This window comes from Schistocerca piceifrons, chromosome 6 (assembly GCF_021461385.2).
Source record: "Schistocerca piceifrons isolate TAMUIC-IGC-003096 chromosome 6, iqSchPice1.1, whole genome shotgun sequence".
NCBI lineage: Eukaryota > Metazoa > Arthropoda > Insecta > Orthoptera > Acrididae > Schistocerca > Schistocerca piceifrons.
In genome coordinates, this window is record NC_060143.1 from 105,200,091 (window position 1) to 105,226,220 (window position 26,130).

Consider the following 26,130-nt stretch of genomic DNA (forward strand, 5'->3'; position numbering starts at 1 on the left):
ACTACATTGGCGATTCAGAAGTAACGTTTCACAATGACACTATTTCTGTCAAAGATAATGCTTTCAGTGCCAATGACGGATTAATGAAACTGCTAACCCGAAAAAACGCATTAATTGAAGATTACATGCTTCATGACCTTAAAGCATATACTATGCTGAAGGAAACGAATGCAATATTTCACCACAATGATCCAAATACAAATAAACCCAAGTCAAACAGCAGCGAAAAGTACAACAACATCATTAAGCCGATATGGCCGTCGTTGAGGAAAGTACGTAATAATTCGACGTCAAAGTCACCAGGCAGCAGCAGCAGCAGAGGAGGAAGGGCTTTGTAAAAAAATATACAGCAAAACCTGTCGAGTACGTTAGGATGAATGACGTGAGATATTTAACCGACAGGCTGATGGTGATTCACGGTGAAGAGAACGCACGGAATCATAGTTGTCATAACGAAAATGTAGGTATAACGAAAATGCTTGCCAGTAAATTTAGCGACTTTATAGTGAACAATCCAAAGGGGATTCCGTGCTTGATTAGATTTCTGAATAATCTCCCTCACACGTTCTGGAAGTCAGAAAATCATGGTAAAGGCTTAGCCAATTGGGCATTAAATAATCTGCCAAAGCCAGAGATGAATCTGCCTGGCTTCCGCTTTTGCGGAACTTTTACTAAACTAGAGGAAAGATTGAGGAATTAATCCTTTAGATGAAGCTTGCAAGAGACATGGCATAGCATACAGAGACCATAAGGATGTGAAAAAAAGACATGAAGCAGATAAAGAATTGCAGAAGGCAGTAAAAGACAGAATTTTAGCAAAGATGCATCGCTAGGCGAAAGATTAGCTTCTACTGCTGTTGCGGGACAAAGAGAAAATCAGGCATGAGCTTTGTAGACGATAATGGTTGCACATTATAATTTTTCTCTCCTGTTAATAGATGAAAGGATTCAGTAGTGATTTTAATGTAGCATCTAGCGGCAAGCCAAGAGCCAAAGCTATTAAGCTAAAGATATCCAACGACGAACTCAAAAGTCACGGCTTTCTGATACATTTCTTACTGAATCACAGATGAAACAGAAAGTCAGCAAAGTTAAAAAGGGCGGTAGTTTACCCCTAATTTTATATATTCATGTTGTGAAAAAATTGCTTGAATATCTTACAGCAAAAAAAAAAAAGAAGCTAAACACGAAGGCGGTTTCTTGCCGTTGATTCTAGCTGCATTAGGCGCAATTGGATCGTTGGCCGGTGGTGCTGCAGCAATTACGAGCGCTGTCCATAAAGGACAGAAGGCAGATGCAGAGTTGGCAGAACAGAGGAGACATAACCTAGAAATGGGGAAGAGAAAAGTGGGTCAAGTTTGCCTAAGAAATCATGCCTTAAAAAAAAAGGTCAAAGAAAAAAGAAATGATGCAAAAGTATAGCCATCCACTAGCCAACTTTGATACAGAAAAATTAGTAAAGCAACTGAAAATCGCAAATTATAGAGGCGTCTTTATGATCGATTAACTACCGCAAAAAGGAGCAAAAGTTGAAGCAGGAGTTATTAACCCAGACACATCTGATCCCGTGGGCACTCACTGGATATGTTACTTCAAGAATGAAAGTGAAAAATTTGCGTTTGACTCGTTTAGTGGCGATTTTCCAAAAGCATTAGCGAACTGTCTGGGCCAAGGTGACTCGTTTTACAACGCAGAGAGGGCTCAAAATTTTGATCAGTTTATATGTGGCCACCTACATTTGCTGGTCTTGAAGCTGTTTACAGACGTGTGGTGGTTTGATAAAATTCTCTATATAATAAATGGATACATTTGGGAACAAGATAAAGCAGCAACTAGAATCAACTGCTAGTAGAGCTGAGTTGGGGGAATTAGCTTCAAAAATCAAACAATTTTATGAGAAACTAAGATCGACTGCTAGTAAAGCTGACTTGAGAGAATTAACTTCAAAAATCGAAAGTCAGGCTGAACAGTTTCGATAGAGATTAAACAGCGTTCTCAAAACAACAAAAAGTTTTATTGACTTCAAAGGTAAAAGATTAGTAAATGTAAAAGACCCTATAGATGGCCATGATGTAGTACCTAAAGATATCTAGAAAAGCCATAAAATGATCTTGTTATCAAGCGTGAATACACAAATATTCTCACACTATTAAATAAAGCTGACCTCGGCGAATACTACAGCAAGAATGACTTAGAGATAAATAACATGAAAGCCTGTATTGATACGCTAGAAAGGCAGGATTTATGCGCTAGAGAGGAAGATGCAAAGTTAATTATAACTGAATGACGACGAGAAGCGTACTCCGTGCTGTAGATACATTTCAGCCACCGACAGTTATCACAAAATATGGTCGAGCCAGAATCGAGTGCAATTGAGCAGAATGTAAGAGGAAGAAGAGCAAGTCTGTAGTACGAAAGAGATGAAGTGATCAACTGTGAATATTCGTGAAGAAACAGTGAACGAGCTGCACAAACCGGTGAAAAAGAACTGTCCAAGGCGAGCTGTTGTAGCATTTGGTCTAGACGATTTGTGGCAAGCTGACATGGTTGGGATGGATTCTGGCAACCTAAAGAAAGTATCTAAAATCAATGAAAATATTCGGTATTTGTTGACTGTGATAGACGTGTTCTCGAAATATGCTTGGGCGATTCCTGTTCAAGATAGATCTTGTGAAAACGTTACTAGCGCTTTCAAACATGTACTTGTACGAAGGAAGCCAAACATTTGCAGACAGATAATGGTAAAGAATGCTACAACAAGCTTGAAAACATAAATCACTACTCTACTTTTTCAGAGATTAAGGCGTCAGTCGTCGAACTGTTTAATAGAACACTCAAGGGAAGAAAGTGGAAACAGTTTGCACTTCAAGGTTATTACAGGTGGGTTGACCTACTGCTAAAGTTGATACACAATTACAGCAACAGTGTGTGTAGCTCAACTGATATGAGCCCTGTAGCTGTAACTGATTCGCTACGGCAAAAAGCGGAACTCAGAGGTGAATCACCCAAGTACGTGCCAGGTGATATACTGAGAATCAGCAAAATAAAAGGTTTGTTCGAGAAAGGTTGTACAGCAAATTGGTCTACTGCATTATTTGAAGTCATTTATGTCAGCAACACAAATCCACACACATATAATCTGAACGATATCAGTGGTAACGAAATTAAAGGAAGCTTATATGAGCAGGAATTACAGAACACGAAATACCTCATGGAAAAAGTGCTGAAAAAGAAAGATAATAAAGTTTATGTCAAGTGGCTGGGGTTTGATAGTTCACACAGTAGTTGGGTGAATGAAGGTAATGTAATTTTTTCATGGATCTTGTTGTTGTGTTGTTGTGGTCTTCAGTCCTGAGACTGGTTTGATGCAGCTCTCCATGCTACTCTAACCTGTGCAAGCTCCTTCATCTCCCAGTACCTACTGCAACCTACATCCTTCTGAATGTGCTTAGTGTACCCATCTCTTGGTCTCCCTCTACGATTTTTACCCTCCACGCTGCCCTCCAATGCTAAATTTGTCACCCCTTGATGCCTCAGGACATGTCCTACCAACCGATCCCTCAATCTAGTCAAGTTGTACCACAAACTTCTCCCCAATCCTATTCAATACCTCCTCATTAGTTACGTGATCTACCCACCTAATCTTCAACATTCTTCTGTAGCAGCACATTTCTAAAGCTTCTATTCTCTTCTTGTCCAAACTATTTATTGTCCATGTTTCACTTCCATACATGGCCACACTCCATACACATACTCTCAGAAACGACTTCCTGACGCTTAAATCTATGCTCGATGTTAACAAATTCCTCATCTTCAGAAACGCTTTCCTTGCCATTGGCAGTCTACATTTTATATCCTCTCTACTTCGACCATCTTCAGTTATTTTGCTCCCCAAATAGCAAAACTCCTTAATTTGACTACATTCCATTATCCTCGTTTTGCTTTTGTTGATGTTCATCTTATATCCTCCTTTCAAGACACTGTCCATTCCGTTCAACTGCTCTTCCAAGTCCTTTACTGTCTCTGACAGAATTACAATGTCATCGGCGAACCTCAAAGTTTTTATTTCTTCTCCATGAATTTTAATACCTACACCAAATTTTTCTTTTGTTTCCTTCACTGCTCTCTCAATATAGAGATTGAATAACATCGGGGATAGGCTACAACCCTGTCTCACTCTCTTCCCAACCACTGCTTCCCTTTCATGTCCCTCAACTCTTGAGCCATGAAAAAAATGATCAAATTTTAAGACCTCGCGCGACACGAGGCCTAAATAAACGTTTTAATTTTTTCTCTGTATGTGCCTTTGTTCCGCTTTCGCGTCATATCAATGATGATAGAACCGAAGCTGTCATTCCACGCATTACTACAAATTTCTCTAAAGTCGTCTACTTCAAATCTCCACCCAAAAATTCGTCGTAGATGTGCTCTAATTTTGTGTCATCTTGTCTAAAAATATAGAGAAAATTAAGGTTATCTCTCACCAACTGCTTGGGAATTTTTGTGTACGTTTGTGCAGTCAATGTTCTTATCTCTTCCTATTGTAAAGTATTTTCTACCTAAATCTTGATTTTCAAGAATGTAATCGTCAAAATCAACAGCGGAGTTATCGATACATTCATCTAGTGGATAAGTTCATGAGTGTTGACGATAAAAGTAGTAATTTTCTCTTTGTGTTTATCTTAACTTTATACATGCTTTTTATAGACGGTATTTTGGATGTTTTAAGCTTCTAGTGTAAACGTACAGGTGGTTAATTTTTCCGCTGTTCAACTACACTGGCGCTAAGATATAGTTGTCTATCATTAACGTTGTTTTCCCACAACCACATGGCCCTATTATTGCACATCGAATAGAATTAGGTATAAGATCACCATGTCTCTTTTTCTGTTTCTTTTTAGGGATTCTGATTTTTGGCTCCCAATCTGTTACCATTTATAGTATTAAAATGAAGAGCATTTTTGAATTCAGCGGTCATTCGTCAACTTAAGAGAAAAGGCTTAACGAGCCGATACGAAATGCATTTACGGATGAGGGCTTGGTGGGCTTTTACACTACATTTTTGACGGAACATCTTACGACTGAAAATAATATGCTGCATTATGAGGAAGATGATGTCAGCACCACAGTGACTATTCCTACAGGTCAGGTCAGTCTAGTAGATTCAGAAAAGTACATCCAAAGTCAGCAGCAATTCAATGCTGATAATTTAAAGATGAAGCCAAATAGTACGCTCAACAGAGTCGAAATTCAGAGCACACGTCATAAACTGTATTGAGATAGAGAGCACAGTATCGGGCGGTTGCTGGGATTTACGGAGAATCAAACAGTGGAGCTCGCCGTAAACGCTATTGCAGCAGAGCTAGCGAAAATCATTGCCTTCGATAAAAACAAATTCCATTTTAATTTAGCAGATGGCATGTTTGTAGAAGACTCTGATCATATTCATAGAGAAACGGATATTATTGCTTCATTTAAGCCAAAGTTGTTTGAACTAGCTGGTAATTTACAGTTTGGTAGTTCTATAATATATGAGCCAAGCTATCAGTTATTTTTCCCAGTTCTTGATAGGGTTCAAAATCTGCAAGTCACTATAACGGATGAAAACGATTCTCTAATAGATTTTGGTGCGGCGAATGTAACTCTACTTCTGGAAATGCTACAACAAAGACAAATAATCTAGAAAGTTATCATTGGCAGTCTTTTCCAGTAAACGAGAATACTAAAAATAATTTGAACTTTCCAAACAAAGACGCTACGGTCGCAGGTTCGAATCCTGCCTCGGTCATGGATGTGTCTGACGTCCTTAGGTTAGTTAGGTTTAATTAGTTCTAAGTTCTAGGCGACTGATGACCTCAGAAGTTAAGTCGTATAGTGCTCAGAGCCATTTTTCCAAACAAAGATATAGAAATAAACGTCAAAGTTGGTGATGGCTGGTTTGATAATAAAGTTTACTTGTAGATGACATTTAATGCGGGACATGTAGACGGCTCAGATTACACTGTCAATGAAGGCAAATCTAATGCGAAACTAGTGGACAATTTTCCAAGTCAACTGTGGAGTGTAGTAATTATCAAGAAAAGAGAACAGATTATCTACAGGCTAGAACATCCAGGCGTTTCTTTAACAGCTTTGTATCACCTAACGTCTGGACGATGACACAAGATTCGAGGGGCATTTCAGTAAAAACGGGAAGTTGCAAATACAAGGAAATGAAGTACTTTACTCGCTGAAAAGCTGGGCGCCTTTCTTAAAGATTATAGAGAAATTTAACGATAACGTTTGTAGGAAGTCCCAATGGTGGTATAGATGGTTTTCAAAGAAAGATGATGACACTAACATTACAGATTCTCGACCATAACATAGTAAAGTGACAATTACGAACATGGAAATTCGAGTACCTACTGTAAAGTATGAACCACAGTATGAAATGGAATTGAGAGGAAAGTTGCTGAAGCAGTCTAAGATACCTACTTCATTTGTTGACCTTCAAGCGCAGGAAAAAGCGGGAATTGGCAGCAAAAGAAATTTTGAACTGGTTATAACAAATTACTATAATTCTATGGTGTTTGACATGCCGTTTGGTGTTTGTGGTGTTTCAGACCAACAGGAAAGGAAATCAAGGTGCAGACTCGCCATTGTATGATCATGTTATGCTGTAATATATTTATCTCAAGAACGGCTGGGACGAAATATATCGCGAAGAACTGTGGAACATTAATCCTCAGCCACTTGTTTGAAGGCATACAGTGCGTTCACAGATTTCAAGAGAATTACTGAATTGAATAATGGCCGTAAAAGTAGCGCATACACTTTCGTTAATCAATATCCAATTTATGTTATCAATATGAGCATGCACAAGAATGCTTCACGTGTCAAAAGACAGCCATGAAACTGTCATCGACTTTTAATGAACCTATTTCTGATGGCACTTTGGTGTATATCATTAAGTACGGCAAAAGGAATTCGACTTATGATCTTAAGCACAGAATAATTACTGAGAATTTTTAAATGGGTTGAGAGGTATAGTGTGCTTTAGTGGATCTTGATCCATTAACGAAAGAAAACTGCGTATGCTGTAGTTGTTCTGTAAAATAGGTTTTCTACACGTTTGGCAGTTATTTTGCACTCCTAACCAACGGCCGAAGCATTCTTTGTGCAAAACGTGTTTGCATTTTGTCACCACATATTGACTATGACTTTCATTAGTTAAGCATATAGAACATTCGTTATTTTCAGACTGTTGATCAGTCAGTAGGTCATAAGGACTTAACACTTTGTTTGAACGATTCAGATACTTCTTGGTGCCTGAAAATTATTTCCATGTTTAATTTATGTCGAAATAGCATTATAAAATCTTCTGACATTTTTTGGCGTCTTGATATTCCTTCCCAGTCTAATCTGTCTTGAAACTATCCCATGAAATCTTCAGATACGACATATATCCCCAGTCTAATCTATCTGCGAATTCTCGCATGAAATCTTCAGATTTTCTGAAGAAACGATATACCACGCCAGTCTAATCTGTCCTGAAAAATCTGGCTTGAAATTTTCTGGAAGTGTTTGGTACAATGATATTTCTCTCCAGACTAGTCTATCTGCAAATTCTCGCATGAAATCTTCAGATATCCTTTGACGTGCTGATATTTCTTTCCAGTTTAATTTATCTTGGAATTCTCGCATGAAATTTTCAGATAGTGTTTGATATCTTGATAGACCAGTCCAGTTTAATTTATCTTGGAATTCTCTCATGGAATTGTTGAGATACTGCTTGATATCTTGATATTCATGACCAATGGGATCTTTTAAAGAGTTTTTTTCCTTTTTTGAAATAGTAGATAATATTGCTGTCCACGTTTCATTTGTTGAATACAGCTTCTACAATTGTTAAAAATTTAAAATTTTACACATTTGATGAATAAGTTGTTGTCGTTCAGTCAGTGGTCCACGCTCTTGTTGGTTTTCATTCACATGAATATTAATTAGTTCAATAAGTTACTGTTTTTTCAGTTTTGAATAGCCCATTAAACCCCTTTTTTGGCTTCGTTTTTAAGTTCTTGCAAAGTATAATTATTCAGAGCATTTCCATTGGAAGCTATCTTATTACACGCAAAGTAATTTATTTTCTTCCATCATGCAATTCAATTTTTTTTTAGACATAAAAATCCCAGACGACAGGGATCGCAAAAAGGCTGCCGCCAAATAGCGATCACAAAAAAGTGCTCGATGGGCAACGACTGAGCGCCGCTTGGAAATCGCAAAAAAAGAAACCGCAAAAAAGTGGTCTCCATCTTTTGGCCACTTTTCCCGTAAAGTCGCCATAAAGCGCCCCCCATAAAGTGTTCGCCATCTTTTGCGGCACCCTTGCTTTAAGTCGCCAACATTCAGCCAAAAAGTGCTCGCAAAAAAGTGGCCGTCATCTTTTGCGCAAAAAGATGTGGGTTCAAAGAGGCGGCGCCTTTCCCCGTAAATCCGCCAAGATTTCGTAAAAAAGTGCCCGCCAACTTTTGCGCAAAGTGTTGAGGCTTTTGGCCTCAACCGCCAACCTTATTTTAAATTTCCAAGTTAAGGCCAAAAAGGGGCTGCCGTCTTTTGGCCAAAAGATGCGAGTTCAAAAATGCGACCACTTTTGAGCAAAATATTTTAAAATGTAGAGTATAAAAGATGTGGAATTAGTTTTATGTGGAAAACATGTGGAAATGATGAAAATGGGCTTCTCGGTACAGGTTTTTAACAGGAATTTAAGAGGTAATTTTTTGAACAAGAATCTAACAGGAAATTTTTTAAAGAGAAAATTATATGCAATAATTTTTAAGAGAAAATTCAAGTAGAAATTTTATAAGAGAGAAATATTTTTAAGAGAAAAATATTTGGAAATATTTTTAAGTGAAAACTATGTCGAAATATTTTTAGGTGAAGAAACACGTGGAAATATTTTTTAAACGATAAACATGTGATGTACCTTACATAAGCCTATACTACTATTGTAGTACACAGTATGGTTTGAGAGTAAATCGGAGAAAGACGAAGGTATTGAGAAGTAGTAGAAATGAGAACAGTGAGAAACTTAACATCAGGATTGATGGTCACGAAGTCAATGAAGTTAAGGAATTCTGCTACCTAGGCAGTAAAATAACCAATGACGGACGGAGCAAGGAGGACATCAAAAGCAGACTCGCTATGGCAAAAAAGGCATTTCTGGCCAAGAGAAGTCTACTAACATCAAATACCGGCCTTAATTTGAGGAAGAAATTTCTGAGGATGTACGTCTGGAGTACAGCATTGTATGGTAGTGAAACATGGACTGTGGGAAAACCGGAACAGAAGAGAATAGAAGCATTTGAGATGTTGTGCAATAGACGAATGTTGAAAATTAGGTGGACTGATAAGGTAAGGAACGAGGAGGTCCTACGCAGAATCGGAGAGGAAAGGAATATGTGGAAAACACTGATAAGGAGAAAGGACAGGATGATAGGACATCTGCTAAGACATGAGGGAATGACTTCCATGGTACTAGAGGGAGCTGTAGAGGGCAAAAACTGTAGAGGAAGACAGAGATTCGGTTCTGGCGCTGCAGTCTGGAACCGCGAGACCGCTACGGTCGCAGGTTCGAATCCTGCCTCGGGCATGGATGTGTGTGATGTCCTTAGGTTAGTTAGGTTTAACTAGTTCTAAGTTCTAGGGGACTAATGACCTCAGCAGTTGAGTCCCATAGTGCTCAGAGCCATTTGAACCATTTTTGAAGACAGAGATTGGAATACGTCAAGCAAATAATTGAGGACGTAGGTTGCAAGTGCTACTCTGAGATTAAGAGGTTAGCACAGGAAAGGAATTCGTGCGGGCTGCATCAAACCAGTCAGTAGATTGATGACCGAAAAAAAAAAAAAGAGAATCTTTGGAACCATCTCGATCGGGCAGTTCGCGCCATGGACCCTTAATTGAGAAACCTATTGCAGCTGGCCACAGAGCTGGAGTCGGCGTAGCTCCAGATCCGTCTCGGTACTTTCCGCAACTCAATGACTCTTCCAGCACATACTCGCTGCAAAGAGTCGTTATTCAGGCTTTTGACCGGTGGTCACGTTAATGTGACTGGGCCGTATGTACACTACTGGCCATTAAAATTGCTGCACCACGAACATGACGTGCTACAGACGCGAAATTTAACCGACAGGAAGAAGATGATGTGATATGCAAATGATTAGCTTTTCAGAGCATTCACACAACGTTGGCGCCGGTGGCGACACCTACAACGTGCTGACGTGAGGAAAGTTTCCAACCGATTTCTCATACACAAACAGCAGTTGACCGGCGTTGCCTGGTGAAACGTTGTTGTGATGCCTCGTGTAAGGAGGAGAAACACGTACCATCACGTTTACGACTTTGATAAAGGTCAGATTGCAGCCTATCGCGATTGCGGTTTATCGTATCTCGACATTGCTGCTCGCTTTGGTTGAGATCCAATGACTGTTAGCAGAATATGGAACCAGTGGGTTCAGGAGGGTAATACGGAATGCCGTGCTGGATCCCAACGCACTCGTATCACTAGCAGTCGAGATGACAGGCATCTTATCCGCATGGCTGTAACGGATCGTTCAGCCACGTCTCGATCCCTGAGTCAACATATGGGGACGTTTGAAAGACAACAACCATCTGAGTGAACAGTTCCACGACGCTTGCAGCAGCATGGACTATCAGCTGGGAGACCACGGCTGCGGTTACCCTTGACGCAGCATCACAGACAGGAGCGCCTGCGATGGTGTACTCAACGACGAACCTGGGTGCTCGAATGGCAAAACGTCACTTTTTTCGGATGAGTCCAGGTTCTGTTTACAGCATCATGATGGTCGCATCCGTGTTTGGCGACATCGCGGTGAACGCACATTGGAAGCGTGTATTCATCATCGTCATACTGGCCTATCACCCGGCGTGATGGTAGGGGATGCCGTTGGTTACACGTCTCAGTCACCTCTTGTTCGCATTGACGGCACTTTGAACAGTGGACGTTACATTTCAGATGAGTTACGACCCGTGGCTCCTCCGTTCATTCGATCCCTGCGAAACCCTACGTTTCAGCAGGATAATGCACGACCGCGTGTTGCAGGTCATGTAGGGGCCTTTCTGGATATAGAAAATGTTCGACTGCTGCCCTGGCCAGCATATTCTCCACATCTCTCACCAATTGAAGGTGTCTGGTCAATGGTGGCCGAGTAACTGGCTCGTCACAATACGCCAGTCACTACTCTTGATGAACTGTTGTATCGCATTGAAGCTGCATGGGCAGCTGTACCCGTACACGCCATCCAAGCTCTGTTTGACTCAATGCCCAGGCGTATCAAGGCCGTTATTATGGCCGCATTTGGTTGTTGTGGGTACTGATTTCTCAGGATCTATGCACCCAAACTGCGTGAAAATATAATCACATGTCAGTTCTTGTATAATATATTTGTCCAATGAATACCCGTTTATCATCTGCAGTTCTTCTTGGGGAAGCAATTTTAATGGTCAGCAGTATATCTAGTGTGTTAACAGTCCTTTTTTTTCAGTCTTTCACCACTATACCTCTCCTGTGGTCCCTTAATTTCGAAGTAACACTTTCAACCGAAGTCGTTAATTATTTGCTGGATGTGTTGCAACCTCTGTCTTTCCCTCAGGTGTTACCCTTTATAGCTCCCTCCAGTACCACGGAAGTTATGTACTGATATCTTTATACATGTCCTATCAATCTGCCGTCCGCCCCCGGTAGCTGAGTGGTCAGCGCGACGGACTGTCAATCGTAAGGGCCTGGGTTCGATTCTCGGCTGGGTCGGAGATTTTCTCCGTTCAGGGACTGGGTGTTGTGTTGCCCCAATCATCATCATTTCATCCCCATCGACGCGCAAGTCGCCGAAGTGGCGTCAAGTCGAAAGACTTGCACCAGGCGAACGGTCTACCCGACGGGAGGCTCTAGCCACATGACATTTCATTTCGTCAATCTGCCCCTTCCTCATGTCAGTATTTTCCATGTGTTCCTTCCTTTGTCGATCATACCACCTAATTCCCAACATTATTTTGCCGTACCACATCTCATTTTCTTCTTTTCTGAACAACTCATTATCCAGCATACCGTCATATGCTGCAAACATACATTACCAGAAATTTCTTTCTCAGATGAAGGCCGAGATTTAGGGCTAACAAAATTCTCTTGGGTAGGAATGCCCTCCTTGCATGTCCTAAACTGCTTTTCTTGTCTTCGTTGCTTCGACTGCCCTTGTTATTTTGCTTCCAGTGTAGCTAAAGTTGTTCGTCTACTTTTTGGTTCGCAATTGTTAAGTTCATTGCTGATGTTATTACTTCCGTTCCTCATTTTGTGTGTTGTTAGATCGGTCATTGCACTCAGTACGTCCTGTAATTTTTCTTCACTTTCGCTGTGTACACAAATGTCGTCAACGAATCTTATCATTGATTTCTTTTCACCCTAATTATTGATCCCACTCTTGTACCTCTTCTTCATTCGCGTCATTGCTTCGGTGCATAGATTAAACACTGATGTGGGGAGAAGGCATACTCGTCTCAGACTCTTCTTAATTCGTGCACTTCGTTCTTGGTATTCCATTCATAATGTTCGCTCTTGGTCTTGTACATATTGTATACTATCCGTCTTTCCCTGTAGGTTACTCCCGTTTTACTCAGAATTTCGAGTATCTTGCATAATTTTATATTGTCGAACGCCTTTCTCAGGTCGAAAAATGTTATGAAGATGACTTTAATCCTGTTTTTAACGCCGTCTGGTAATTTCACTTTTGTTACAGCACGATTCTTTCTCTCAGGGATATTATATTTTCTTATCACTTTCACTTACGTGCATAAGTAAATATGAAACTGGTTGTTGAAGGGCCGCTGTTATTCATGTACCAACTTTAGATTTTGACGTGATGACTAAAATATAGTTGCCGTAAACTGAACTGAATGTAATTTTGTTAATTTCTACTTATTGATTGCAAAGCAAGGCTCGAGAGAATTTCGATTGTTGCCGTGGAGCGGCCAAGATAAAACGTACTGAATTCATGGAATCTGTATAATTTAAAAAATGAACTTTAACGTATATTATTTATCTGTTGCAATTTAGAAAGGTTCTTACAACGAAATCTCTCGCATTTACAGTTACTGTTAAGACTTTGAAAAATAAATTAATACTTCGGCGCGTAACGGCCGACCAGAGGCTGCTTCGGAAGATGAGCTTCCCGCAGCTCAAATTACTGAAAAAATGCTTATTAAAAATAATTAGCCGCTGCGACCATTTGAGGTGACAACTATTACAAAGAAATTCACTATTTGATAACAATAATTAGTTTATTTTAGCATAATACCGAATAACTTACATAAAATATGTGTAGCCACTCAATGGCTGCCTTCCGTATCGCGAAACACAACAGTGTGCGTACCATCAAGTACGTCCTTCCTCGACGGCCGTACAATTGCGTCTCTTAACAATCCTTTTTTTATTTTCATAGACATGTTTTAAATAAAGATGCTACTTTTAAATTATCACTGCATATCAGTTGTTTCAAGTCTGCCCCCGGTAGTTGAGTGGATTGTTCATAAAGTACTTTGCCGGCACGGTAGCTCAGCGTGTTCGGTCAGAGGGCTAGCTGCCCTCTGTAATAAAAAAAACTGAGTTAGTAGATTAACAACGAACTGAAACGGGTTTCTTTCGATGTCCACCCAGAGCAGATACAACGAACAAAACGAACAAAATGAGATTAAAAAAAAAAAAGTCGTCAAAGCGAAAGACTATCAAACCTAAGGGCCCGAGTTCGATTCCCAGCTGGGTCGGAGATTTTCTCCGCTCAGGGACTGGGTGTTGTGATGTCCTAATCATCATAATTTCATCCCCACCGACGCGCAAGTCGCGGAAGTGGCGTCAAATCGAAAGACTTGCACCAGGAGAGCGGTCTACTCGATGGGAGCCCCTCGTCACACATTATTATAGTTGTTTCAACAACATTAACTGTATCTTTTATACTAATTGTGTTTATAAAGTACTTTAAGTGTTTGCAAATAATTTTAGCTCACCCTTAACACTTCACAATATTATTCACTGTTTACAACCGATAAAAATGTCAATATTTATGTGACGTACCGTCACAGGCGAGAATAGTAGTGATCCTGTTACACTCCCTTGAGGCATGCACATCCGAACTTTCACTCACATTTGATAGTTTTAGTACGTCAAGAACGACGTGATGTGTCCCATTTCCTAGGAACTTTACAATCCAACCACATAGCTTGCCCGTAATCTGTATCCTTGTATTCTGTGCACTAAGCAGCTTCTGAGTCCGGCCATCCTGATTAAGGTTTTCGTGATTTCCCTAAATCGCTCCAGGCAAATGCCGGTATGGTTCCTCTGAAAGGGTACGGCCGACTTCCTTCTCCATCCTTCCCTCATCCGATGAGACCGATGACCTCGCTGTCTGGTCTCCTTTCCCAAACAACCCAACCCAACCCCACTAGGCAGCAGTACGAAACTGTATCGGCCTTCGGGAGGGAAAGCAACTTGGCATCGACCTGGGTGGCGATATCCACTATCTTCTGGTTTTCGTAAACGAACAGAGGGTGATGGGGCCAAAAATCTGTTGTTGTCTTATCAGAGGAACCTTCGAAATATTCGGCTGGAAAATGTAGTTTTATGCAGGAAGGCTAGATTTGAATGTCACTCGTTTCAGTGCCTGAATCAGAGCATCAAAACACGTTGATTGATTAGGAATGAGGCTGCATGGACGACGCTGGGAGAACAAGCGGCTTCAGCGAGATGCGCCAGCTGAGGCTCCCCCCCCCCCCCCCCCCCCCCCCTCCCAGCTTCCAGCCCCGGCGACGGCAGGCTGCGCACACTTGCCACCCAACCCTCCCAAACATCTGTAGCAGTTTATTTACAGAAGGCAGCTGCCGCAGCGGGGCAAACACGGAAACCTCCAGACGCGCCAACGCCGCGACAAAGCGGCGCGCCTCACTAGAATAGAATGCTCCAGAGGGAGCCGGGCCGCAGGGGTATTTATACGCACACGCGGGCGCGCGTGGCAGGCGCAGATGCACGCTACCCGGCCGCGAGAGAGAAATCCCCAGAGAGGTGCGTAGGAGGGCGCGCCGGGTTTCGGCGGCCACGGAAATAGCGCCGGCGTCCATCACGGCGCACCGCCGCTTTATCTGCGGGCGTAACTATCAACAGAGCGGCGCGGGGCTAAGTTTAGCCGCCGCCCGAAAGAATTAAGTCGGCCCTAAATCTGCCAGCGTAACTCTGGCCGCCATATTTCGGCGGTCGCGTTATCTGTCGGTGGTGGGGTGGTCGGCCGACCACCACCAATGCACAGTGTTTGCGCGGGGAGGTGGCCGGTCAAGTCAACTCAGGCACGGTTGATGGAGTCTCGCACCCTTTACAGAGCCGCGTTGGAATTGATTTGCCGCCAGAGGGGCAGAGCTGATCGCTTCGCGCTGGAGGAACGAAGCGTTTCAAATGATTGGAAAAAACGAGCTGTCATTCCCTGTTGCAAAGTGTATTTATGGAAAGAGGCATACTACTTGAGAGGCACCCACTTGCCTTTCTCATACTGTGGCATCAAGCAGTCAGGCCTGCAAGATGTGTGGTTTGCCAAGCGAGTGGAATCTTCCTTAATTTATCGAGCAACATGAATTCTCGTATCTTACTATTTAGTTACAAATTATCCTCCTGTATGAATAATACGCAACGGAAACACGCATCTGACTATCAGTGATTTATAGAACTCTGACTGTACACTACGCACTGGCAATACCACATTTACCTTTTGTCTTTGATTTAACGGCATTTATATAAATTCGGGACATTACGATAACATACAATTTAATGAAAAAGGCCACCAATCTCTTTCTTTTCACTATTTGATTTATTCCTAAACACACAAATTCTACAACCTACAACAAAATCACATGAGAAATTCCGCCCAGTGGGCATGGCTTTACGTTAGTGAATCTCTATACTATGGTCTCGTAATCTATTTACCGCAACAGTGCACTCCCTGGATCGGATGGTGGATCTTTTATTATACCTCACACTTCGCCTCTCACAATAATCCTCACGAAACTTTCCTCCAGATCGAGCGATACAGAAGGAACAGGCATACCCACAAAATCTTTCGAAACTACCTTGCTACTCCCATGCAAAACACACATACCCAAATTACAAGACATACACAACACAACAATATGAAATATTACACAAAGAACGGTTACAACTTCATCACTTTCCGCTTTCCCACTTCAATCAATATTTATCCCAGTTTCACACGACACTGCCCCACTTTGTAATTTCTACTTCCCTAATGTGAACTCTGGAGATAAACGCACGTCTTCCTGTGCAATGCAAGCCATGTGGCGTTGCTGGAAAAACGGCCGACTCACCTTGATTCTCTCTCAGAGTTTAAATTCAGCGTCACACGGAATGATATTTCTTAAATACTTCAACTTATGATACACACGCTATTTCTTAAATATTTCAGCTTATTGTACACACGCTATTAATTCTTAAATATTTCAGCTTATTGTACACACGCTATTAATTCTTAAATATTTCAGCTTAAGCTCACGGAAGTATCTCAACTTATATCTACACGTGGGCTCTTTGTGACCGTTGGTTTACTACAATCCCCTTAAAATTACCTGCCTCACTTTGTAATTTTCCCCCCAAAAGGTCCTGTGAAAGAGAAATTATTAATTCTAACTACTCTTAAATATTCCACATCCATACCATGCCTCCACTCTTTCATTCCGGAGCACAACAAAAAAACAGGTCTTTACAGCAGAAGGTTCAGCGGCAGAGTGCTGAAACATGGCCGTATTCTGATTCTCTCGCACCTCTCTCGAAGTGGGAGAAGCACCCTGCTACCTTATTGGTCAGCCACATTTCAGACGCTCAAAGCTCTGGTAACTTCCATCTCTTTGGTCTCACCAAAGGTAGCCAAAGGATCGACTCAAAGATGATCATATATTCCGATTCACTATCTGTGGTTAGCAGACGACCATACATTCATTCCTTTCACAGATCTCACCAAACTGGATGTAGGGATTTATTTTGAGGGAGTGCACATGTGATCAATTAAATAAATAAATTGTCATTCTTTCCCACACTGGTATCCGGCTTCGCTGTATTAATTGAAATTGAGTTACTTTTACACAAAAAATGTGTTGTTCTGACAAGAATTTCGTACCTATTTTCAATGTTGGGCGGTACTGTACCCTTTCATACTAAAGGCCTCTATATGTGACGGCAGTTTGTTCTGAATTTTGGAATGGCTTTTATTCACATTATAATGTAATAAAATATTTCGTTTTGTTTTGTGACTATTATTGTAATGTAATAAAATAAAATATGAGCCGTGACTTGTGTTGTTGTTATGGTCTTCAGTCCTGAGACTGGTTTGATGCAGCTCTCCATGCTACTCTATCCTGTGCAAGCTTCTTCATCTCCCAGTACTGCAACCTACATCCTTCTTAATCTGCTTAGTGTATTCATCTCATGATTTCCCTCTACGATTTTTATCCTCCACGCCGCCCTCCAATACTAAATTGGTGATCATTTGATGCCTCACAACATGTCCTACCAACCGATCCATTCTTCTAGTCAAGTTGTGCCACAAACTTCTCTTCTCCCCACTCCTATTCAATACCTCCTCATTAGTTATATGATCTACCCATCTAATCTTCAGCATTCTTTTGTAGCACCACATTTCGAAAGCTTCTATTGTCTTCTTGTCCAAACTACTTGTCGCCCATGTTTCACTTCCATACATGGCCACGCTCCATACAAATACTTTCAGAAACGACTTCCTGACACTTAAATCTACACTCGATGTTAACAAATTCCTCTTCTTCAGAAACGCTTTCCTTGCCATTGCCAGTCTGCATTTGATATCCTCTCTACTTCGTCCATCATCAGTTATTTTGCTCCCCATATAGCAAAACTCCTTTACTACTTTAAGTGTCTCATTTCCTAATATAATTCCCTCAGCATCACCCGACTTAATTCGACTACATTCCATTATCCTCGTTTTGCTTTTGTTGATATTCATCTTATATCCTCCTTTCATGACACTGTCCATTCCGTTCAACTGCTCTTCCAAGTCCTTTGCTGTCTCTCACAGAACTACAATGTCATCGGCGAACCTCAAGGTTTTTTTTCTTCTCCATGGGTTTAATACCTACTCCGAATTTTTCTTTTGTTTCCTTCACTGCTTGCTCAATTTACATATTGAATAGCATCGGGGAGAGGCTACATCCCTGTCTCACTCCCTTCCTCACCACTGCTTCCCTTTCGTGTCCCTCGACTCTTATCACTGCCATCTGGTTTCTGTACAAATTGTAAATAGCCTTTCGCTCCCTGTATTTTACCCCTACCACCTTCAGAATTTGAAAGAGAGCATTCCAGTCAACATTGTCAAAAGCTTTCTCTAAGTCTATAAATGCTAGTAACGTAGGTTTGCCTTTCCTTAAGCTAGCTTCTAAGATAAGTCGTAGGATCAGTATTGCCTCAAGTGATCCAATATTTCCACGGAATCCAAACTGATCTTCCCCGAGGTCGGCTTCTACCAGTTTTTCCATTCGTCTGTAAAGAATTCGCGTTAGTATTTTGCATCCGTGACTTATTAAACTGATTGTTCGGTAATTTTCACATCTGTCAACACCTGCTTTCTTTGGGATTGGAATTATTATATTCTTCTTGAAGTTTGAGGGTATTTCACCTCTCTCATACATCTCACGTGACTTATACAAAAAAGAAACACACATTAATGCAATGGCTCAGCATGAAAGAGAAATAACTAATGTAGGAATATTATTAACAGTGTAATATGTTGTTTAATTTAGCCCGACGCGTAGAAGCTCCCAGTAAACTAGTTCAGTTCTCAGGGTAGTTACGTAGTCGTCTATAATTAATTGTCCTTTTCTTATTTCCCAACAACAGAGATATTTATCCAGGTTCGTGAGAAGTCGTGTGCTTATTGCGCCAGAGATAATTTGCCAAGCCTGTTCGATGAACACTACTGTAATACGTAACTTATCGTGGTTTCGTCTTGATTCCCCAATATAAGATAATAACAGTAGCATCTACAATTGAAATCCTATAATGGAACTGGAATCCTGTGACCAGACCTTTTCTGTATGGGATGTTATCTCGTTACATAAAGAAAATCCGTAAATAAAATTGTTAAATTATTAGTAGCTGCGTCCGGTCTCGTGGGATCTGAAGTAAAGTTAATAGTCCTAACCAACGGCACGTCTCGTAGATGAGCTAAAAGAAAAATGTTAAAGATTTTTCTAAGATTGCGCCTAACAATGAAAATTCTTTGTTAAGGCCCATATCTACTTAAGACAGTCTAGGTATCAGACTAACGATAGATTGACCACATACACCAAATTCTTTTGACAAAATAACCATTATATTTCTCGAGTTTTAAGTACGACTTACATTATCAGCTGGTACAGCAAGATGAGCTTTACACAAGATCGTCCTCTTAGGTCCGAATCCAAGAAGATAAGACAAGCGAATGACAAAGGAAAGATAGGTGAAGCATAGATGCGCAAGAGTCCATGGAACAACATGTCCATTGTAGTTCTATCTCTTCTTCTTTGGCGTCCTTCTCGATTATTTATAAAATCTATCGTAATATTTAGTTATCATTTTTTTTAAACCCAACTCCACCCAGGAGAAACAGTACAACGTATCGCGACCTTTGTCAAGACCGAAAATTTCCTCTACATGCAACAGTAGTTACGAAACTTCCTGGCACATCAAAATTTTGCACTGGAGTAGAACTCGAAATTCGGACCTTTGCCGTTCACCAGCAAGTGCTCTATCGACTGATCTATCCAAGCACGACTCACGACCCGCCCTCACAGGTTTGCTTCCCCTAATACATCACCTTGAATCCTCAAAATTTTCACAGAAGTTCCCCTGCATACCTTGCGGAACTAGCACTCCTCGAAGAAAAGATACTGTGCAGACATGGCTTGGCCACAGCCTGGAGTGATTGCTTCCAGAATAAATTTTCACTCTGTAGCTGACCTACCGGACTCTTTCCCGAACCTGGGAACAGTGATACAACATTTAACTTTATCCGCACAGCTTCTCGAACTCAAAGATACAGTAGATTGCATATGAGATCATCAGCTGACTGTATTTCGTTCTTGTCTTGTTTTCAAAATGACAAATGCTGGAGTATCAGCACCGTTTGCTACTCTCCTGTTTCCTATCCCTCCTCCTGAACGGATGGAGTATAAGTGGTGTCGTGTATTAATATTCTAATTAAGTTAAACTATATTGTTTTGAATATTTACTTTGTTCATTTCTTATTATTATTTCCTGCCCTCATCAGATGTTTTTGAAGCCTTTCAGCAAATATTCGCTGGAGGTAATCTTAATACCATGACGCAATGGATCGGTCACCATTACCGTAGCCTTAAGTGCTTACTGCACGTTCCAAAAGTGTAGCCGTCTCGATTCAGTAGCCACAATACAAAGTCCGATGTCATTTTCTGAACGTCATTTTATTACACGAAAACTATTAGTTGTCTTTCCATGATCAAACATCATCGTGTTCAAGTCGGCCGACAGCACAGCTACGTCGATTTTAAATCCTCCTCTCATCAATAAAATGGCACTTTCTCTCTTTGTCTATCATATTTCTTGCAAACAACATTTAAAAAAATTAACATACAGAGAAGGAACGATAATAGAACTTTACCTTTGCAAGGAAGCGCTCTACAGTTTGATTACATACCCTTCCTTCCCCCCACGTATAACTTTCTGTAACCCCCACTTTTGACGTGACACAGACACTTAAAATTTCAATCTCAAAAAATGTAACATTTGAAGATTTACTTCATTGCTAAGTAATCCACTTTATCGTAAATTTCAAGCAATTTCAGGTCATAGGAATAGAACGTTCGAAAATCTTTAATCCTAATATCTAAGAAATGTACATATAATCTAGTTGGCTTAAGAACTGTAATGGCAACAATATCTCACACTTTTGGCAACGTCACGACTGTCACTCACCATCATCAACATTTCAGGGTGTACTACAACAGACTGTTCATTCCGTTCAGCAGATCATTTAATTCTTCTTCACTTTCACTCAGGATAGCAATGTCATCAGCGAATCGTATCATTGATATCCTTTCACATTGTATTTCAATTCCACTCCTGAACCTATCTTTTATTTCCATCATTGCTTCCTCGATGTACAGATTGAAGAGTAGGGGCGAAAGGCTACAGCCTTGCCTTACACCCTTCTTAATACGAGCACTTCGTTCTTGATCGTCCACTCTTGGTTGTTGTACATATTGTATATGACTCGTCTCTCCCTATAGCTTACCCCTACTTTTTTCAGAATCTCGAACAGCTTGCACCATTTTATATTGTCGAACGCTTTTTCCAGGTCGACAAATCCTATGAAAGTGTCTTGATTTTTCTTTAGCCTTGCTTCCATTACTAGCCGTAACGTCAAAATTGCCTCTCTCGTCCCTTTACTTTTCCTAAAGCCAAACTGATCGTCACCTAGCGCATTCTCAATTTACTTTTCCATTCTTCAGTATATTTTTCTTATAAGCAGCTTCGATGCATGAGCTGTTAAGCCGATTGTGCGATAATTCTCGCACTTGTCAGCTCTTCCCGTCTTCGGAATTGTGTGGATGATGCTTTTCCGAAAGTCAGATGGTATATCGCCAGACTCATATATTCTACACAGCAACGTGAATAGTCGTTTTGTTGCCACTTCCCCCAACGATTTTAGAAATTCTGATGGAATGTTATCTATCCCTTCTGCCTTATTTGACCGTAAGTCCTCCAAAGCTCTTTTAAATTCCGATTCTAATACTGGATCCCCTATCTCTTCTAAATCGACTCCCGTTTCTTCTTCTACCACATCAGACAAATCTACACCCTCATAGAGGCTTTCAATGTATTCTTTCCTCCTATCTGCTCTCTCCTCTGCATTTAGCAGTGGAATTCCCGTTGCACTCTTAATGTTACCACCGTTGCTTTTAATGTCACCAAAGGTTGTTTTGACTTTCCCGTATGCTGAGTCTGTCCTTCCGATAATCATATCTTTTTCGATGTCTTCACAATTTTCCTGCAGCCATTTCGTCTTAGCTTCCCTGCACTTCCTATTTATTTCATTCCTCAGCGACTTGTATTTCTGTATTCCTGATTTTCCCGGAACATGTTTGTACTTCCTCCTTTCATCAATCAACTGAAGTATTTCTTCTGTTACCCATGGTTTCTTCCCAACTTCTGTCATGCCCCTTTTTAACATTCCATTCCTCTTCAACTGTACTGCCTACTGCGCTATTCCTTATTGCTGTATCTATAGCGTTAGAGAACTTCAAACGTATCTCGTCATTCCCTAGTGCTTCCGTATCCCACTTCTTTGCGTATTGATTCTTCCTGTCTAATGTCTTGAGCTTCAGCCTACTCTTCATCACTACTATATTGTGAACTGAGTCTATATCTGCTCCTAGGTACGCCTTACAATCCAGTATCTGATTTCCGAATCCCTGTCTGACCATGATGTAATCTAATTGAAATCTTCCCGTATCTCCCGGCCTTTTCCAAGTATACCTCCTCCTCTTGTGATTCTTGAACAGGGTATTCGCTATTACTAGCTGAACTTTGTTACAGAACTCAATTAGTCTTTCTCCTCTTTCATTCCTTGTCCCAAGCCCACATTCTCCTGTAACCTTTTCTTCTACTCCTTCCCCTACAACTGCATTCCAGTCGCCCATGACTATTAAATTTTCGTCCCCCTTTACATACTGCATTACCCTTTCAATATCCTCATACAGTTTCTCTATCTGTTCATCTTCAGCTTGCGACGTCGGCATGTATACCTGAACTATCGTTGTCGGTGTTGGTCAGCTGCCGATTCTGATTAGAACAACCCGGTCACTGAACTGTTCACAGTAACACACCTTCTGCCCTACCTTCCTATTCATAACGAATCCTACACCTGTTATACCATTTTCTGCTGCTGTTGATATTACCCGATACTCATCTGACCGGAAATCCTTGTCTTCCTTCCACTTCACTTCACTGACCCCTACTATATCTAGATTGAGCCTTTGCATAGTTCCCCTACCACGTTCAAGCTTCTGACATTCCACGCCCCGACTCGTAGAACGTTATCTTTTCGTTGATTAATCAATCTTTTTCTCATGGTAACCTCCCCCTTGGCAGTCCCCCCCCCGGAGATCCGAATGGGGGACTATTCCGGAATCTTTTGCCAATGGAGAGATCATCATGACACCTCTTCAATTACAGGCCACATGTCCTGTGGATACACGTTACGTGTCTTTATTGCAGTGGTTTCCATTGCCTTCTGCATCCTCATGTCGTTGATCATTGCTGATTCTTCCGCCTTTAGGGGCAAGTTTCCACCCATAGGACAAGAGAGTGCCCTGAACCTCTATCCGCTCCTCCGCCCTCTTTGACAAGGCCGTTGGCAGAATGAGGCTGACTTCTTATGCCGGAAGTCTTCGGCCGCCAATGCTGATTATTTATCAAAATTTAGGCAGTGGCGGGGTTCGAACCCGGGACGGAAGACGTTTTGATTATGAATCAAAGACGCTACCCCTAGACCAGGGGTACCACTGCTGGAATTAAATGTGGGCAGTTTGGTGGTCAGCGCAGTATGGTAAACTCATCCTGGTGCTCTGCGAACCACGCAGGTACACTACAGGGTGCATGAGATATTGCATTGTCCTGCTGGTAGATTGTCATCGTGCTGAGGAAAGGCGAACTGTATGTATGAGTCGACATGGCCCCCAGGGATAGATGCGTTCTTATGTTCATCCCTTGTGCCTTCCAGAATGACGAGATCACCCGGCGAATGCTACGAAAATATTCTCCAGATAGTAGCGCACACAAGGTGTATGCTTTCAGACGTTTTAACGTCGTACACATCTACAGCCATCTCTCAGATGGAGCATTAAACGTGATTCATCTGAAAAGCCACCTGCACTGCTAGTGCTGCCACCTGCAGTCTGTGAGTGGTTGTTGTATGTCCAGTTAGAACATAGGTGGTGCTCACGTTAATGTGACTGGACCATGTACGACCTGCTGGATAATGGCAGAAGTTCCATGACGCTTTTCGCGTTAGTAATGTCGTATATGGAGAAGTCACAATGCTAGAATATCGTACCAATATGCAGAAAGAGCTGCAGATGATCGATTCTAGGTACAGGATCTGGCATTGGACTCGAAACGTAAACTAATATGAGGTTCTAGGGATGGACAGGCGGGAAGACCCGTTATTGAATGGTTACACGGCTGCCTAACAATCACTGGAAGAAGTCACATTAGTGTCTGCGAGTAAGCTTACGGAACGATTTGAATTACAATGACCACAGAAAACTAATACGGAACGCTGTGAACTGCAATGACGACAGAAAAGTGATCTTAGGAAAGGCAGATGCCAGATTGAGATTAACTGGCAGAATCGTCAGGAAGCGGTGTTCACCCACGACGGAGGTACGACCAGTACTTGAGTATTGTCCGTCTGTCTGGAACCCTCACCGGATGGGACTGGTAGAGGAAATATTTAAAATTTCTTGAAAATTCCTAAAATTCCTAAGAAAATAAGGCATTTAAGTATGAGAACTATCCCATGATCGGTTTAAAAGGTCGGGTATACGAGCTGTAGGTCTGAAATGACCTCGACATCGACTTGATTCCCCACCCTTGCTTCCGGATAATCCAACGATATGATGGTACAGTCTAAACATCGGCGTCTCTAACATTCTTGAGTATCTAGATATTGCATGGATTACGGGCCGTAACTGTTTCAATACAACGATGCGTATTATCTTCAAAAATGTTTGTAAGATGAACATCAACAAAAGTCAATCAAGAATTTTGTAATGTAGTCGAATAATTTGCGCGATGATTAGGCAGTTATTAGTGTTAATATTTTCATCCATTCTTCCTAAGCAGCAACTATCTTTATCATGTAGGTAAGAAAAGTTCCGTATTTTGCATGTAAATGTATATTTTGTTGCTAACCAAACTCGTTTCACCTATTCATAGTAGGCATAATTGGCGATTTACATTCTTCTATTCTTTTCATGTACTCATTAGTTCTTCTGCAGACACTAGATAAGTACAAGACTGGTTTCCAATAGATAACAAGTCACATTTATACATTTCATTACATGTGATCTTTTCTGTCGCCACTGTGTACGACATTGCGTATTTTTGGTATTATGTATATAATATTGTCTTCATGTTCATTTCCCTTGTATAGGCCTTTATTATATTTCGTCGGCCTTTCAGATTTGCCTTCTTTGCTTAGTACTGGCTTGCCATGTGAGCTCTTCTATTGGTGGAGCTGCTCCTCTTTCCTCGTAAGGTCTCTTAAATTTTCTATAGGCAGCATCTGTCTTTATCCTAGTTATGCATACATCTTCAGCCTTATATTTGACCTCAACCATTCCTGCTTAGGTATTTACTCTGTCAATCAAATTTTTTCACATGTGTGGTTACTCTATCCCTTGATTCATTTACAGCGTTTTTATATTTTCTCCTCTAGTCAAATACATTCAATATATCCTGTCATCTAGGAACTCTTTACTTTGTGTTATCTTTTTACCCAGCTGACCCTTTACTGGTAACTACTAGTCTTTTGTTACATTCCTTTTCGGTGTATCAGTGTGTGGTTACCTAACTCCCTCTGGTACCCACCTCCTTAGTTTCCTAGCTTTCTGTAATTTCTTCACTGCAATCTGCTTCTCATAATCCATACATTATGATTAGAGCCCACATTTCCGCCTGGAACAGTCTTACAGTTTCGAATCTGATTTCAAACCTCTTACCATTACACAATCAGTGAAACCCTTCAGTGTCTCCAGGTATCTTTTTACAAGATTCTTAAACCAAGTGTTATCAGTTATTAAATTATGATCTCTTCAAAATTCTTCCAACTCGTTTCCTCTTCCATTCCTCTCCCCATCCTCCTGCTCTCAGTCCATATTCTCCTATTAGTTTTCCTTCTTTTCCTACTACTGAGTTTCAGTCCTCAAAGACAATTACATTTTCCTCTCCATCAATGTGAATGATTATTTTATCTCATT